The 6,816-nt window shown below is 40.7% G+C and overlaps 1 long non-coding RNA gene across 1 annotated transcript; it reads left to right on the plus strand.

Moving 5' to 3' along the window:
- Positions 1-1,631: 1,631 nt before the first annotated feature.
- On the plus strand, positions 1,632-5,077 carry LOC116266520 (uncharacterized). The gene is made up of 6 exons (XR_004175399.2): positions 1,632-2,911; positions 3,033-3,145; positions 3,986-4,018; positions 4,098-4,152; positions 4,304-4,356; positions 4,635-5,077. It is a non-coding gene; the product is annotated as an uncharacterized LOC116266520 (long non-coding RNA).
- Positions 5,078-6,816: the final 1,739 nt, after the last annotated feature.

The following is a 6,816-nucleotide window of genomic DNA, read 5'->3' on the forward strand; positions in this document are numbered from 1 at the left end:
CTGCCATCTTGGAAACAGAATATTTTGCAATAGAAGGTAGTATCAAAACAATTACAGCTGGCGTTCTTTATTGGTTTTCCTTTAAGTAATTGAAAATTCACATGAACCTCTTCCTTGATGGATAGAAAAATCACAAGAAGTAATTTATTCTCGAAATTATTGTTTTCGTATCAAACAATTTTAAAAGGACAAGTTGATGTTTGGTAAGAAAGCTATGAAGAAAAATAGTTTCAAGGGCCTGAAGCATAAGCAGATAAACAACCAGTTTACATTTTGAGCATATGAGGTATCAAAGTAAGAGTTAGTGTAGTGAAACATCGAAAGTAGGTCGTGTACCTTAGTGAACACTTAAATGCTTGCCCGACATCTATGAATCAGGGTTTGTCGTCGAATATTGGTTTCCTAAGATATTCTTGCAACTTTTGAATTGAGAAGAATCATGGGAACAATAAACACATAAAACCGGCCTTGGAGTTGGTCGTAACTGCCCAACTTTGTCTTCAACGTTCTTTCAAAAACGGTGGACTTCAGCACACAGGAGTTAGAGTGGCTGACGTTCATTACGGTCACATTCATCAGCAACCTGTTGAAATAGGAATTCCAAAAAATTCAGAAGAAGCACCACAGAAAAGGTTACAACACGAACTTTTCCAACTTGTCAAGATCTTAACCACCTTTCAACTGAGTCCGCTCTCTAGCTAGTCATTGAAAATCTGAAATTAAGAGAAATACCCAAATTTAGTAATGATTAGCTTTTCTTTTTAGACACATTTGGTCACCGGAATCTTAAACCAAGATATAATTCTTCACCTGGCTGCTCGAGTAGGTCCTTCAAGTCCAAACTTAGCTAGAACAGAACTTGGATCCATAAGAGGAATTTTTTTTTCTCTTCCCAAGGGAATTTTGGGGGGTTTCTTTCTAAAAATCTGTAGCGCCAGGCCCGTGATTTGATTTGAAGATATTTGGCAATTATTCTATTACAGATCTCCTTTCTCTGAATTGTATGTGATCACTTTCGGCATTGTGGAGAAAAAATAGTGGCCTCAAGTGGAGAACCAACCAGAGGCTTAAAATAACGGCAAGTTGGTTTCCCACTCAGCTCCGCCTGTCATTGTAAAACCGAATGAAAACCATGGGAAAAACCAGCAGCGAACCCCAAATGTGGCCTTCCAAGAAAAGCCTGCCGACCTCGCAAAGTGACGACAATCTTCGGAAGAATCCTGAACCCCACAGACATCAAAGAAATTGCGCTTAAGTATTCAAAAACTATGTGCTAGAAAGCTAGAGACAGCCGCCCAGCGGTTGATTCTTCTATCCTCGAGCAAAAGAGAAACCTGAAGATTAGTCTAGCCCCACCTATCACTGGTTCAGTCTTTTCACTCTTTTAGTAAGAAAATTGATGCTTAGGAATTTCCACTCAAGATGCCTCATCTGTGGCCTGGATTCGGCATAGGCCTTGGATAATTTCTGGAAGGTACTTCATCTGCGACTTGGATGAGAGAGAGATTACTCAGAAAAGCTCAAATTTCACTTTGAATCGAAGTATTTGCACATAGAACAAGAAAACTTGTGCATTTTCTCTTCAAAGATCATATTTGGTATCTACCTTTTCAACAAACAAACATCAGTCTTCCAACTTCCCAATATTTGGTAGCAGAACCGCAAACCTATACACACGCACACAAACAAAGAGCAAGAAAGAGAGAAGAAGAAGAAGAATTTGCAGTTTGTGTATTACAGTATATAAAAGTTTACACAATAGCGGATTGCTCAGTTTAACGCTACACCCAATTTCAGACACCACACCACATGGACGAGGACATCAAAAAACCGGGACAAAAACTCTGATTCTTTATTTTTGGACGCCCTTAGCGAGAAGAGATACATCCGCTTCTGATTTTCTAATTCGGACCCCAACATATCAAATGGTAGACCTTCTCCGCCTTCTCCGCTTCCCTCCTCCTCTTCTCCTCCAAGCTCACCCTTTTGGCGGAGTCCGCCGCCCCCGAGAACCGCCTCACTTGGTTACGCATGCCCCCATCCTTCTTGGCCGCCGGCTGCAGAGACTTCAACCCGCCGTCGACTTTGGGGCCCTGCTCCTTGACGGACTGGAGGACCCTCGCCCCCGCGCTCACACAGAACCTGCTCATGTACCTCAAACTCATGATCCTTCAATTCACCCACCAAGATCAATGGAAGAACCAACGGAAGACTCGATCTCGATCTCGATCTGCCACTGGTGTTTTGACGAAAAGGCCAGACCGGGGGAGTTCTTATTTATAGTGTTCCATTGGTCTAAAACAAAGGCGGGTTTTTCTTAAACCGACCGCTGTTTCCCCGCAGTGGTTTTCCTGTTCAAGGCATCGCCGCTGTCCTGTACAACGCGCCACAAGCTGGGGAGACTCTTTAGAAAATAGTTTATTGACGTTCGCCTGCGGCTAGGGCTGTTCAACGAGTCGAGCTACTCGAACTCGACTCGTTTAACTCGACTCGTATGTTTAAACGAGCCGCTTATTTAGTTAAACGAGTCGAGCTCGAGTTGATGAGCCGACTCGTTTAATTAATCGAGTCGAGTTCGAGTTCATGTAAGTGAACTCGTTAAAGCTCGAATCGGCTCGATTATTTAGTGAACCGGTTTTTTTAAAACCGGTTCAGATGAAAAAGCGTCAAAGCGGGACGAGGTTTAGGGTTTCCTCATTTCATTTTCGTTCTCGAATCTCACTTCTCCCTCTCTTTTGAAGTTTTCGCTCTCTCCGACTCTCCCTCTCTCGCCAGTCGCCTCTCGATCTCTCCGACTTCATCAACTCTTCTCTTCTCTAGTTCTCCCGTCCGGGATTCTCCGACGTCTGCAGGAGGAACCACCGAACCAATCGTCCGCGGGCCGCGTCCGTGGGCCACTTCAGCCTTCAAGGTCAGCCGGCTGCTCCGCCTTCGATTTCATCTGTTTTTTACCCGATTTCTTGTTGGATTCCTAACACAATTGTGATCTAAGTGTATAACAACTGATTTGAATGTTAACACATCGTCTCCAGTGCAGATTCAAGTTTAGAGGGCGTCCCTCGATCTTCCTCTCCGGTTCTCTTTGATGGATCCGACAGTCCGGCAGCGAGCGGGTCTTTGCTCCTCCGGTTGATTCCGTGAATCGGTAGGGCTCTCTCTCTCTCTCCGGTTGCTACCTCAATATGCTAGTCCTCTGCTCTTGTTTTTGGGTTTTCTGTTTCGTCACTAAAGTTCTGCTTCCCATTTTTTCCGTTGTAAGAATGAGAAACTATCGACTGTTTGACTGTTTCTCTGCTTTTTTCTTTCTTTCTTTTTGCTTGTCTTATATGATGTTTAGTTTGAGGTTTCTGTCATGTGCTGCCAATATTAGGCTTATGGGGAGGGGGCTTGTTTGCATAGTTCATCTTTTTATGTTTCATCCATGCTAAGTCGCTGGTCCCAAACAACGACAGTTAATTTCTTCGTTGCTAACTGCCAATTTTTTCATTTCCTTTTAACAATGACTTCTCCATTTTTCATTTCCTTTTCGAGTTCCAGTAGTAGTTTGATGTATCATTCCTTTGTCTTTAAGTACATATAAAACAGAGATATACGCGTTCTTTTAAGTAGTGGTTTGATGTATCATTCCTTTGTCTTCGATTTGAGCTCGACCCTATTCGATAGAACTTGAGTTTTTTGAGTTGAGTCGATCTTAAGTTGACCTCGGCTGGTGTATAGCCCTATCCTGAACACGTTAAACTCATAGTTAAAAATGTTCATGCATTTTGATGCTGATATTTTTCTGAGTTTTTTTTCCAGAAAATGAAATTCTAAAATATATATTTATACATAATTTTGGATTGAGCAAACATGACGTTCACATGTTTTAAGGGACTCGGGCCAATCTTTTGAGGGCACATTTCGTTGCAGTGGGCACATAAATGGCTATCTTTTTATATCATAAACTCAATATTTATGAGCCTATGATATTTTTCATTCTTTGCAGAAACTAGTCAAGGGCTTTCAGGTTGTAACACAAGTAAGTATATTTTGAATGAATTCTATTCATTAAATATACTGTGAATCATTTGTTAATTGATTATATGTATTTCTTTCAGGTTGAGGATGAATCAAGTGAATATATATCATTAGAATGATTCAAGCTGCCTCTTGGTAATGCTTTTTTTTTTTTGTTTTGTTTTCTTCTTTTTCTTGATCTAATGTGATTCTAGTGTCTGTTTTAGTTGCCACTTGTAGTTTTTCTTGATCTTTTTCTGTATACTGGTTTTATTCATTTTGCTTATTTTTCTACTGTCTGTTTCAGATGGAAAACTTCTTGATGGTGAAGTTAAGCTATTAAAGAAAGTTCGCAGTGGGGTGAGTTATTATTGTTGCATTCTTTCTTGTTGAAAGCTTATAAAGCTTTAACTCTTGAACCATCTTTTATATCTTGCTAGATGAGAATCTCTAATTCTACAGATCATTCCTGCTATTATTAGGTTTCCAGCAATTCCAGTATTAGATTTCTACTGTAAGACGACAACTTGTCAACATGTTGGTCGGATTTAGTGTTTTAAGTACCTCTTGGATTGGCTTCTAATGCAAAATTCATCAGCCAAAACAATCAGTAAGCAATTTTTCTTTTTCTCCTGCAGGTACGGAGTTTCTCTCGTTTCTTAAGGGCTGAACAAACATGTTAATAGCAGGAAGATTATGTCATGGAAGATTTTGTGCTGCCTTTGTATCAGCCGACTAGCCATTGGCTAGTTCCAACAACGAGATGCTTTCATCTTACTTAATGTTTGTAAGTTCTATGGCATGGGTGCCTTTGCTCGTGCCCTTCTTCAATGTAATTCTGTTTCCTTGAAGTGTGAGAATTCTAGTTTTGGATTGGTTGTCCAAAATTACTGTTTTGCACTTGTTAAGGCAGTCGGCCTGTTGATTTTATGATCTGTTGGGCCTGATTTACAGGGTTTGTAATGTACCCCAACTAGCATTTATCACGATGCTCCATGAAATGAATGTTTCAGCTATGTAGTAACTGGTAACAGCACTTGGATGTTTTAGGCGTTTCATGTTATTGTTCCATTTTTGTCTCATACTCCTTGTGCTTTTTTTGAATCTCATTGCATGATTTGGTAAGTTGGCATAATTGCTGATTTCATGTTTTGGCTACAAGTTAAGCAATTACAGCCCAGGATGTGGAGTCACCTGATGTGATTGTTCAATCTTGCAATCTGGTGCTTGAATGCTTGAATGCAATCTTGGTGTTGGTGGGCTTTTAAAAGTGCACCTTTTTATTAGTTTATGCAATAATTTGAATGCTTTCATCTATCTTGCTATGAGCTTTGTATTCACTGCAATTACAGCGAGATATCTGTGTTCTATTTCCGACATTTTTCTGTCTTGGTCTCTGTCATTATTTTCTTAGTCCATTCGCCGTGGCTGCCTACCATTAAAAAGAAACTATTCTTGAAAAACTACAGAAATGAGTAATATTAATCGAGTAGTTAATGAGTTCGAGCCTTATCAAGCCTTATCGAGCTTCACATAGTCGAGCCGTAGTCGAGCTCGAGCTCAACAAGTTAGGATGCAAGTAAACGAGCTTAATCGAGCTTAATCGAGCCGAGCTCGAGCTCGACCATTGACTATCGAGTCGAGTTCGAGCCAGGATAGTCGAGCTATAATCGAGTTCGAGTCGAGTCGAGCTCGTGTGTTATTTAGACGAGCCGAGTTCGAGCTGACCGAGCTCGGGCTCGACTCGGCTCGTGTTCAGCCCTACCTGCGGCGTAATGTGACGACATCCTGAATAATATATATTCGATGGAACTTTGTTGGAAGATACGGCTTCAATGTTTTGTTCGGTGCCTGTATCCATGTTATACAATGCACATGGTCGAGCACATGTAGTGTTGGGACAACGCTCGTCGCTGTACATTTTCATGGTTTGACAGTGGGAAAGAGAAACTTTTTAAGCTTCATGGTTGAAGGGGAGGAAGGGAGGGGAGGGAAAAAGATTTCTAGTGCACCATGGCAGACAGTTTAGGACTCCAATTGTTAAAAGTGAAGGCATCCAGCTTCAATAGAACCCATAAATACATACATTGAATAAGATAGACGAGTAGGTGGATCAAATCCCGCTTGAAAGGTAGACGAAATTATTACAAGAAGAAGAAGATAAGTTAAAGTTGCTACCCTTTTTCTATTGCATTACTGTGGGCTCGCTTCCGCTACTGCTACCCGACGAAAGAGACTCTTGAACATAAAATATTGAATTCCCGACGTATTCAAGGACAAGCAATCTTCACATTCTGCAGTTGGACTGTGCTCGAGGTGCATTCAGACTTGCGTTGAGTTCGAATAACACCGTCACAGAAATAATCTTCTGTGTATGCTTTCGTTTTAAGTGTTTTCAAATCTCCAGAGGTCTTTAATTTGTAAGTCAACTAGCTCTTCAGGGCTAATTGTATTGAGGCAGAGTCAAAAAAATAAAATTTTTATTAGAAAGACAAATTTTAACAGGAGTAAAAAAAAATTTATACATTAAAGTGAAAATTTGCCAAGGCCCCTACCGCCCCACTTTTGGCTCTGCCCTGAACTGTACTGTACCCTTTTACAGTGGGTGTTTGGCTGACACCCTCAAAATTTTGATTTTGCGACATCCAAACACCCTCATAATATTTACAACTTTTTTGTTTTACCTTCCTTTTGTTTTATATTTTTCTCTCCTTTTGTTCTTTAATTTTTTTTCTCCATCGGCTTAGGCTTTATGAAATCCACGGGCCTCGGGCTATAGGGTTCTCCCCATATACCCAACCATCGTATCTCATACATAGG

This window comes from Nymphaea colorata, chromosome 1 (assembly GCF_008831285.2).
Source record: "Nymphaea colorata isolate Beijing-Zhang1983 chromosome 1, ASM883128v2, whole genome shotgun sequence".
Classification (NCBI taxonomy): domain Eukaryota; kingdom Viridiplantae; phylum Streptophyta; class Magnoliopsida; order Nymphaeales; family Nymphaeaceae; genus Nymphaea; species Nymphaea colorata.